Below are 10,495 nucleotides of genomic sequence, written 5' to 3'. Positions count from 1 at the left end.
GATTTCCAATAATGACTTCAAATGACGTTGATATTTGGTTGATTTTAGGTTGTGTTGGAAAATGAACAAAATCCAATGTCAAGCCAACATCTTAGACCAACGTCAAATTGACATCAAATACTTACATTTATTTGTCAGGTATGGCAACCAAAATCCAACATCTGATAGATGTTATAGTGATAACGTCTACACAACGTCAAGCTGTAACATCATTAGACGTTGATATTTGCTTGATTTTAAGTTGGACGTTGGACATTGACGTCGGCCTGATGTTAGGTTCTGATGTCAACCTGATTTTCATTTCCAAACAAAATGCAACGTCCCAAGAGTATTGAGGTACCACATCAATCTAACGTCATGTTTACTTCTTGTGCCTGCTGGGTGTTAATGGCCATTTTGGTCATCATACAGTAAACATCCATGATCTTCTCATCAGTAAACTCATCAGTCTCTGGGTCAATGCGTGTAAAGATTTTGGACATCTTCTTGGACAATTTTAATGCTTTAATGCTGTGAATATAAATCGCCCTTGTCTTGAGGTAGTTCATTATGATGTGATTTACCTTCTATGTGCGATTTGATTGGACAGGAATCACAGGACTGATTTTTCTAATCCCCATAGACAAGAAAAAATAAAGTAGTGACTGCAGGTTGAAGGAAAGTAGTGGAGTAAAAGCACTAAAATGTACTCAAGGGAAAGTAAAAGTACACATTTTTAAAACTACTTAGTAAATTACAATTCCTGAGGAAAACTACTCAATTACAGTAGTTTGAGTATCTGATACTTTACACTACTGATTGTAGCTGACCCTTTCTAAACAAAGTTCACTCATCTTATGACTGCTACTTCTAGCAATGAGCAAATTATCTCAAACTGTTTTTTTTATATGACAATGAGTTTGTTAAAGTGAAATGGCCTCCACAGTCACCAGATTTCAGTTCAATAGAGCACTTTTAGGATGTGCTGGAAGGGAAGATTCACAACACGGATGTTCAGCCATCAGTTCAATATGAACCAACATCTCTGAGGAACATTTGTAGTACCTTGTTTAATCTGTGCCACAAAGAATTAAGAATTAAGTTTTGATGGTAAAGGGTGTCCATATTGATAATAGCAAGGTGCAACTAATAAAAGCACTGCAAAAAAGCTTTTCTCACTTAGATTTTTTTGCCTTGTTTCCAGTCCAAATATCTAAAAATTCCTAAATCAAGAAGAATTTTCTAGACAAGCAAAACATATTGTCTTATATTAAGAAATAGTATGCCAAAATTAAGCAGGTTTATTCTTAAAACAAACAACTTAATCTGCCAATGGGGTTGAATCTTATGTCAAAAAGAAAAACAAGATTATTTTGCTTACCCCACTGCTTGTTTTAAGGAAAAACTCACTTCATTTTGGCATATTATTCATTAAAACAAGACAATATGTTTTACTTGTTTAGAAAATTCTTCTTGATTTAAAAATGTTTAGATATTTGGACTAGAAACAAGACAAAAAAATCTAAGTAAGTCATTTGCAGTGAGTGCATGTATACTGTACATTTCAACAGCAACAGTCTTTGCAGTGTACTGGATGGCACATAAAGAGGTTTAAATGCATGATGCAAAGTCAAAGAACCACATGACTCAAAGTGTCCATTTCTAATGACTGGGCCCACATGGAATCTGCGCGTGCAGAAATCTGCAGATTTCCGCAGATTTTCACCCCATCGTTGAGTCTATTTATTTAGTTGCATGTGAATTTATATTTATTTAGTTTTTAAATTATTACAGTAATATTACTGACTAATATAAAAACATCCATATGATTTATTTCTAATACAGTTTGTAAAGTAATATTTTCTGTCTTTTAGTAGATATATGGTAGATATATTATATGAGAAACTTGCTTTGTTTACCAAATAAACAGATCTAATAGGATTTGCATTGTAAACATTAAATAAAAATTAAAAGTGTATAATTTTTTATTCAACATATTAAGGTTTTGGTTACAATGCACCCCAAATCATTCCGCATAAAGCTGCAGATTTTTTACAATATTCTGTGCAGAAATACAGTAGCAAAAAAAATGTCTACTAATAACTCATAGTAACATGTATTAGCTACCTCTTTGCAAATATGCTCAAACAGTTGATTTAATTCCTATTTAAATTCCCGTTTAAAATGGGTTCTTGGTGAAGCTCATGTCATTGACTTTGCAATCACAGAGGAATGGAGGCTCTAGCAACTATCATTGAGTTATTATGGTTACTACGAATGTTAATGCGAATCGCAGTTATTTCAAACTGCGATTAAAAATGACCTGTGCATTAAATACTCTATTGCACACCTTCCAACCAATCAGAATGAAGAATTTTAGCGGACCATGGAATAGACTTATCACAAAAACAATGGGTTGCACTTTATTGTCATTGTTTATTGTTACCCTTCAGAAATTCAGCTGACTGTAAGTAACAATCAGATGTTTATCTGTTGTATTAACCCAACGTTGAGTCAATTATGGACAAATCCAACCATTGAGTTATTCATTCATTCATTTCAGTTGCAACCCATCACTGGGAAACACCCATACACACTCAATCACACACATACACTACGGACACTTTAGCTTACCCAATTCACCTACGGTGCATGTCTTTGCACTTGTGGGGGAAATCAGAGCACCCAGAGGAAACTCACGCGAACACTGGGGGAGAACATGTAAAGTCCACACATAAATGCCACTGTAAGGGCATCCGCTGCGTAAAACATAATGCTGGAATAGTTGGTGATTCATTCTGCTGTGGCAACCCCTGATAAACAAAGGACTAAGCTGAAGGAAAATGAATGGCTAAATGAATAACACAGCCATTGGTTTAGTCCATATTACACCAAGAATTTGGTTGAAATAACCCAACATTTGAAAAGTGTACCTTCCAACCAATCAGAATCAGGAATTTCAGCATTGTACAGTGTTGGGTTGCACTTTATTGTGGTGCTACCCTTTAAAAATCCTACTGACTTCAAGTAACATTGCAGCTAGATGTCAACTAACTGTAATTAGAATATTAGTGTAATATTACACTCTTAAAAACTCATTGGGTCAATTATGGACAAATCCAACCATTGGTTTAAATGAAAAATATGCCTTTTTTGACCCAGCTGTTGGGTTTGTGAATATATGACCCATTGTTAGATAATACAACCCAACATTCTCTTTAGAGTGTAGACTGTAGGTTCACTCATAATTTACCTACACTTAAATGGTTTAAAACCTTAAAACAAGCTGGGTTGTTTGAGCACACATTCTGCTAAATTATGGACAAACACAGTGACTGGGTTACAATTAAGAAGTCAGTTTTTAACCCAACTACTGGGATAGTCCATTCATTCATTAATTTTCTTTTCGGCTTAGTCCCTTTATTAATTTGGGGTCACCACAGCGGAATGAACCGCCAGCTTATCCAGCATGTTTTACTCAGCGGATGCCCTTCCAGCTGCAACCCATCACTGGGAAACACCCACACACTCCCATTTACACACATACACTACAGACAATTTAGCCTACCCAATTTACTTATAGCCCTTCTTGCTGTGAGGTGTTTTTTCAATACATATAAAAAAAATATATTTTAACCCAGCTGTTGAGTTTGTCCATATTTGACCCAGAGTTGGGCTAATATAACCCCCAGCCCCCCCCCCCCCCCCCCTTTTTTTTTTTTCAGAGTGTAGTAGACGGCAGTGCACACACCCTTGAGTGGTTCCAAACCAAACCTAAAAACACTCTAGGTCGTTTTAGCACAAATTTGGGAAAAATACAGACAAACCCAGTGGTTGGGTTACATTTTTGAAGTCAGTTTTTAACCCAATCGTTCATTCAATCATTCATTCATTTTGTTTTTGGCTTTGTCCTTTATTAATCTGGGGTCGCCACAGCAGAATGAACCACCAACTTATCCAGCATATGTTTTACGCAGCGGATGCCCTTCCAGCTGCAACCCATCACTGGGAAACACCCATACACACTTAATCACGCATACACTAAGGACTTTAGCTTACCCAATTAACCTGTACCAGCTATCTTTGGACTTGTGGGGGAAACCAGAGCACCCGGAGGAAACCCGCACGAACACGGGGAGTAACCCAATCGTATTTACCCAATATTTGGGTCGAAACAGTTGAGCATTTTTCGACTGCACAGAGCACTAATGAGGCTTCTAAATCACTGCTTTTCATTTAACATGCATGCTATCTGACCCAGTTTTCCTTTCAATATCATAATAGCCAGAATTCAAATGAGCCAAACATGCCCAGTAAGTTTTGATGCTATGCAGATATGCACATTGGTAAATGCTGCTTCAGAGAGAGCTTCATATATGAAAATCCACATATGTCTTTAATTGCTGCCATATTGGTTAGAAACCAGAAAGTGGAGTGGTTAGGTATGTTTCAGCTTAGACAGACCCTTTGAGAGACTATGAGCCAAAGGAGGGGTTAGCCAATGTGTTCCTCTGGTGGAATGTAAAGTCTCAGTAATATTTCAGTTTTAAACGCACCGATTTCTCGCTTGGTTTACATTTCTAATGAAAGAAATCCAAAAGTATGTCACCTCTCTCTCTTTTACACACACACATGTATATCTATCTTTATGGGGACTTCGCATAGACGTAATGATTTGTGTTCTGTAGAAACTGCATATTCTACACCCTTACTCCTAAATCCATCCCTCACAGAAGACGATGTGCATTTAAACATTTTAAAAACACTTAATTTTATTTATTTATGAGCCATTTTATTTATGAAGATCAAAAAAGGCCCTCAGATCAAAAATTTGGTCCCCACAATGTAAGGAATACAAGCTACACAAGCTACTCGAGCTGATTTTACTCCACAAGCTACTCACACCTTTTCTGCCTACATTAAAATCGCTGCCATGGTATGTGTGATGCTCAATAAGAGCTCAGGGTGATACGTCTTAAAGATTGTGCGTCCTCTAACTTGATTTTCTCCTTTCATCTCTGCTTTCATCTAAACGGCTAATCTGTCCCATCATTCTCTCCCGTTTTTCCAAAAGTTTTCCTCTCCTTGCTATCTTCATATTGATCTCTTTCTTTCTCTTTCCTCCCACTCTCCATCATCCACTTTTTTCAGCCTGGGAAGAGAGGGAAAACTCAGCACCAGATTGGGTTTTGACTGACTGAAGGTATGTAGCCACAACACCACATGTAGCTGCAGCCTCTAATCCGCACCAGGAAGTCTTATGCACAGTCAGGGGGGGGGGGGGGGCATTTTTAAATACCTCAGAAGCTTTGCAGCTGCTTAACCTTCAGTGATTTTCGTTTAATAAGACCAGCCATTTCCCCAAAGCACCACAGACTAGAATATCTGTAGAGTGTCCGTAGTCGCGGTGGCTGGTCGTACCCGTTGATCCGTTTCGTTATGAGCTTAGACCCGTACCAGCTGTTGAAGGTCTATATCCTGGTTGTTGCCATCTGCGCCAAGCCTCTAGCTGACTAGACTAGAAGGGAGGGCTAGACGGTGGTAATACTCCGTTATTGTAGGGTAAAGACCTTCGACAGACCACTGCACGCTCATATTTTGATTTCACTCGCCGCAGTGTGTATTGACTAATTGTAGGATTGAGTTTCATGGAGTGTGGATGGATCTAAAAATGCTATCAAAGAGCAGTTGAACTGTTTGTTTCTAAAAAAAAAAGAAAGAAAAAAAAGGATAGCGATGTACAGATGTGGATACATTGGCAAAAACCTATTACACAAATAGTTTTTTAATCCAGAGATGTTTTATGTTTTTTTTAGACACTCGCATCAAACTGTATTAAAAACTATTGTAGCATGTCATCCAAAAAAAACAGACAAACAAAACTATTCTGCCATTTTTATTTCATTCATTCATTTTCTTTTGGCTTAGTCCCTTTATAAATCAGGGGTCGCCACAGCGTAATGAACCGCCAACTATTCCAGCATATGTTTTACACAGCGGATGTCCTTCCAGTCGCAACCCAGTACTGGGAAACACCCACTTATACACTAAAACCAATTTAGTTCACCTAGTTCAGACTCCACAAAGAAATACCAACTGGGCCAGCCGGGACTCAAACCAGCAACCTTCTTGCTGAGAGGTGACACTTCTAACCATTGAGCAACCATTTGGAATTAGCATTTACCAAATTATAATTATTTTCTAAAATGAATCCTTTCAAAGGGACTAAATTTGCTTCCAACATTGCACACATGCCAGCAGTACACGGCAAAAATGAGCAGAATTCGTGTAGCAAAATGGTGCCAACAAAAATTCAGCAAAGAGTTACACAAATTGTGCTTCTTGTACTGTACACGTGCAAAATTTGCAAAACAGATGTAACAGCACTCACATAATTATAACACTTCTAAAAACACTGAAAAAAGTTTTAATTCTATCTGCAAAACGTTTGCTGTACTAGGCACTAAGCTAAATTGTGCTAAGCTAATTGCTAAACCACATCAATATGACTACAAACATATACATAAAATTAAACAACCAATGTCTATTCTGCCTCTAACTTTCTAGCTCGAAGGCATATTTGTGGTAATGTTTAGTTATAAGCACCACCTGGGTCAACAGATAAAAATCAAGTGTGATGCTGCGTTCACATCAGACATGGATAAAGCGTCAAGCACAAGTGATTTAAATGTTGTCAATACAAACACACTAAAAGACATCCTGTGGCACGATTCGTGCAAATGAGGCGATTTGCGTGAATGAAGCAGCATTTCACGTGAAACGCTTGAGTTACAAAATCTGAAACTCAGTGTTAACCAATCAGGAGCTTGCTCTTGTAGGCGAGTGATTATGACATTATGTCCTGAGGGAAAATCCTCTTGCAGACACTGATAACAGCTTATAAAACTTGGCTTGGTTCAGTCGGAAGCACCGCTGAGAGCCTCCATCATCCAGGTATAGTTTCTGGAGGAGTTGATGAACTCACAGAGCTAGGTGTACCTCTGAAAGGATCTAGTGGATTCAGACACGGCGCCAAACGAATCAATGCTGTTTTTCAGCCTTCCTAAAGCACATAAAGCACAGCTCTCTCAATAAAATCCATGTTAGCCATTTAGCAACGAAGCTAGAGTTACCGGGCACACAAAAGCCCTGCCTATGATGCGAATCCGCGTCTATTGTGAAGTGAATTTGACGCAAGAATAAAGCAAATTTGACATGCGAATGAAGTGAGTAAACTCAAAATGTTCACCAATCTATTTATTTACGCATTCCACGTCTAGTGTGAACACAGCGTTACACTGTGATGCATTTCCAGGAACATACTAAAATAAAGCAGCAAGCACCAAACATTTTAGAAACACATGCTAAGAACACTTACTGTAGCTAAGTGCTAAAGCTTGCTATCAATGCCATCAAAAAACAAATTGTTGTTCCACAAACTGCAAATGTTTAATAGGATTTCTGTTTAAAACAAATATAAAGACTAAATGTGTCAATAGAAAATCAGGTGTTAGATTGTAATGCACTCCTAGGAACATGTTTAGCAGCAAGCCCTAAACATGCTAGAAACACATGCTAGCAACACTTACTGTGAGTGCTAAAGCTAGCTATTAACGCAATAAAAATGAAATTGTTGTTCCCCACATTGCAAATGTTTAATAGGATTCCTGTTCAGAACAAATCTAAAGACCAAAGTTTCAATAGAAAATCAGGTGTTAAACCAGGGCTGTCAACTCTCATGCATTCGGCGTGAGAGTCACGCAATTGACAGTATTCTCACACTCTCACGCCACACATTCATTTTCTCATGCAGAAAAATCCTACTGTGAATATTTTTTCTGTTATAATAAAGACGGTGCTAAAGACTTTTATTGTTTTATAAAGATGTTATTCTCTCTATGTGCAACTGATCCAACGCTAGTGAAATCAATGTAATCAAAAACAAACTGATGCATGCGCGCAGAAAACATACCCTCGCGCCTCTCGCACCGACCCTGCTTGATACGTCATTGCCGCTCCCGGCAAGCTAACATTTTAAAAGAATACTTTTGTGCACACACACCCACAAAAAACAATGATTTTATTAAATAGTTTCTTCTCTTCAGGGTTAGTACAGGGAATTGATTTATACAGTAGCACTGTGCACAAGTATTCTCATAGATTCATAAGCTTACAATTGAAAAATTCAGTTGGTTTCTGGGCTTTGAACGTGTTGTGATCCTTGCTGTCTGTGAGCTCTCTGATTTCATCTAAAAATATCTTAATTTGAGATCCACAGATGAATGGCCACAAGTGTCGCTATTTATAAGGAAATAAACCTATAAAAATGATGACAACTTAAACATATCTCTTATATAACGGCCAAGCAGTAAATCTCAAAGTTTTTTCCTCATATTTTAAACTCCCCAGCAATCATCAAACAGGAAGCAACGCATTAAAAAATTGCATTACTATTAACTCCAGACAGATCCTCGTCCTGCACGAAACGGGAAGCAGGGTGATCAAAATCAACCCGTTTCATTACTTGCTAAGAAGATTTGAGAGGTAAAGCCGTCACCCGACTCCCTTCCCCCCCTCTGTATACACGAACGCTACACTAATACTCTCCTGTCTCCATATGGATCCTCTCGTGTGCCGGACAGCCATGTTTAAATGTTTCAACTCTTCACCCTCCCTCACAGTCATCCCATCTGTCCCGCTATTAGTAAATCCCCACAGATAAATACAAGCTTTTGAGGATCATTGCCCAGGCAGGTTTTCAGCGGTCTGAGCAAAGCTAAGTGTGGCTGACCTCGATTGAAATGTTTCATTTGTCAGATTTGAGCTACATTTCACAATCAGCCAAGCAGTTTTAGAGACTAACGGAATATGTTCATTTAATAACACATTTAAAATACAACATAGCGGTGAGTGTGCTCATTGCAGTTACGTTTAAAATGGGTAGGAATAATATTCATTCAATCATTCATTCGTTTTCCTCCGGCTTAGTCTCTATTTCAGAGGTCGCCACAGCGAAAATTAACCGCCAATTATTCCAGCATATGTTTTACGCAGCAAATGCCCTTCCAGCCGCAACCCGTTATTGGGAAACACCCATACACTCAAACACACTCATACACTACAGACAATTTGGTTTATTCAATTCACCTATACACTGCATGTCTTTACACTGTGGGAGAAACCAGTGCACCTGGAGGAAACCCATGTGAACACAGGGAGAACATGCAAACTCTACACAGAAATGCCAACTGGACCAGCCGGGATTCAAACCAGTGACCTGCTTGCTGTGAGTTCACAGTGCTAACCACTGAGCCACCGTGCCGCCCTAGGAATTAAGTTATATAGTTAAATCCCAACAGTATTTTAGATGCCCAATGTGATGGTTTTTGAACAGTGGTGGGAGGATAGTAACTAAGTATACTTCACTGCATTTCCTGAATGCAATCTAAAAAGTTTGAAAGGCAGAAATAATCACTTGTCCATATAAGACAGTGGTGTTTTATTTGTGAATAAGATTAATTTTATCAGTTAACCTGTTAAATTGGTTCACACTTGCACCGATTAATTAATATATTGATAATTATGAATAGATTTAGAATTGGACTGACATCTGTGAACGAGTGAACAATTCATTGACTCAAATGATCTGTTCAGATTGATTCAAAATGTCTTCAGAAAACGATTTATTGATTCAAACGATCCCCAGCAGGCACAGGACATCAACATGACGTCAGATTGACGTTGTACCCCATTATCGTGGGGACGTTGCTTTTTGTTTTCATTTGAAAATCAGGTTGATGTGAAAACCCAACATCAGGCCGATGTTAATGTCCAGTGTCTAACCTAAAATCAACCAAATAACAACATCTAACGATGTTACAGCTAGACATTGTGTGGATGTTACCACTATGTCGTCAGATGTTGGATTTTGATTGCCATACCTGAAAAATTCAGGTCACTATTTGAGGTCAATATGACGTTGGATTTTGGTCACTTTCCAAAACAACCTAAAATCAACAAAATATCAACGTCATTAATGGATGTCAAAATGAGGTTGTCCTTAGACGCTGGCTAGGCATTGAACTTTGGTCACCTGACATCATGACCAAAATATAACCTAATATTAAAGTCTTTTGATGTTGTGTGTCTGCTGGGTCTGTTCAGAACGAGTCTCCAGTAAATAACTTTACAAACTGATCTGAAAGAGGTTCAGTGTGTGAATATAGTTTAACATCGTCACTTGAATTATCATGAATTTTCAGTTCAGTTATCAGTATGATGTTTTGGTCATTCGGTTTTCTAGCAAAATAAATATTCATCAGTAAGTATTTTATTAGTTTTATTACTTAAGTAAACTAAAAATCAAGTCATTTTGTACTTTGACTCAAGTAGTATTGAAAAGGAGAATGTTATACGTTTACTGGAGTAATATTTGATAGGGTATCTGTACTTTTACTCAATTTTAACTCATTTATTTCATTTAGACATTAATGTAAACTGTAATTGCCAATTAATG

The sequence above is a fragment of the Danio aesculapii genome, chromosome 19 (genome assembly GCF_903798145.1).
Source record: "Danio aesculapii chromosome 19, fDanAes4.1, whole genome shotgun sequence".
In the NCBI taxonomy this organism is placed as follows: Eukaryota; Metazoa; Chordata; class Actinopteri; order Cypriniformes; family Danionidae; genus Danio; species Danio aesculapii.
The sequence above is the reverse complement of the archived record's forward strand: the minus strand, read 5'-3'. Positions refer to the sequence as shown.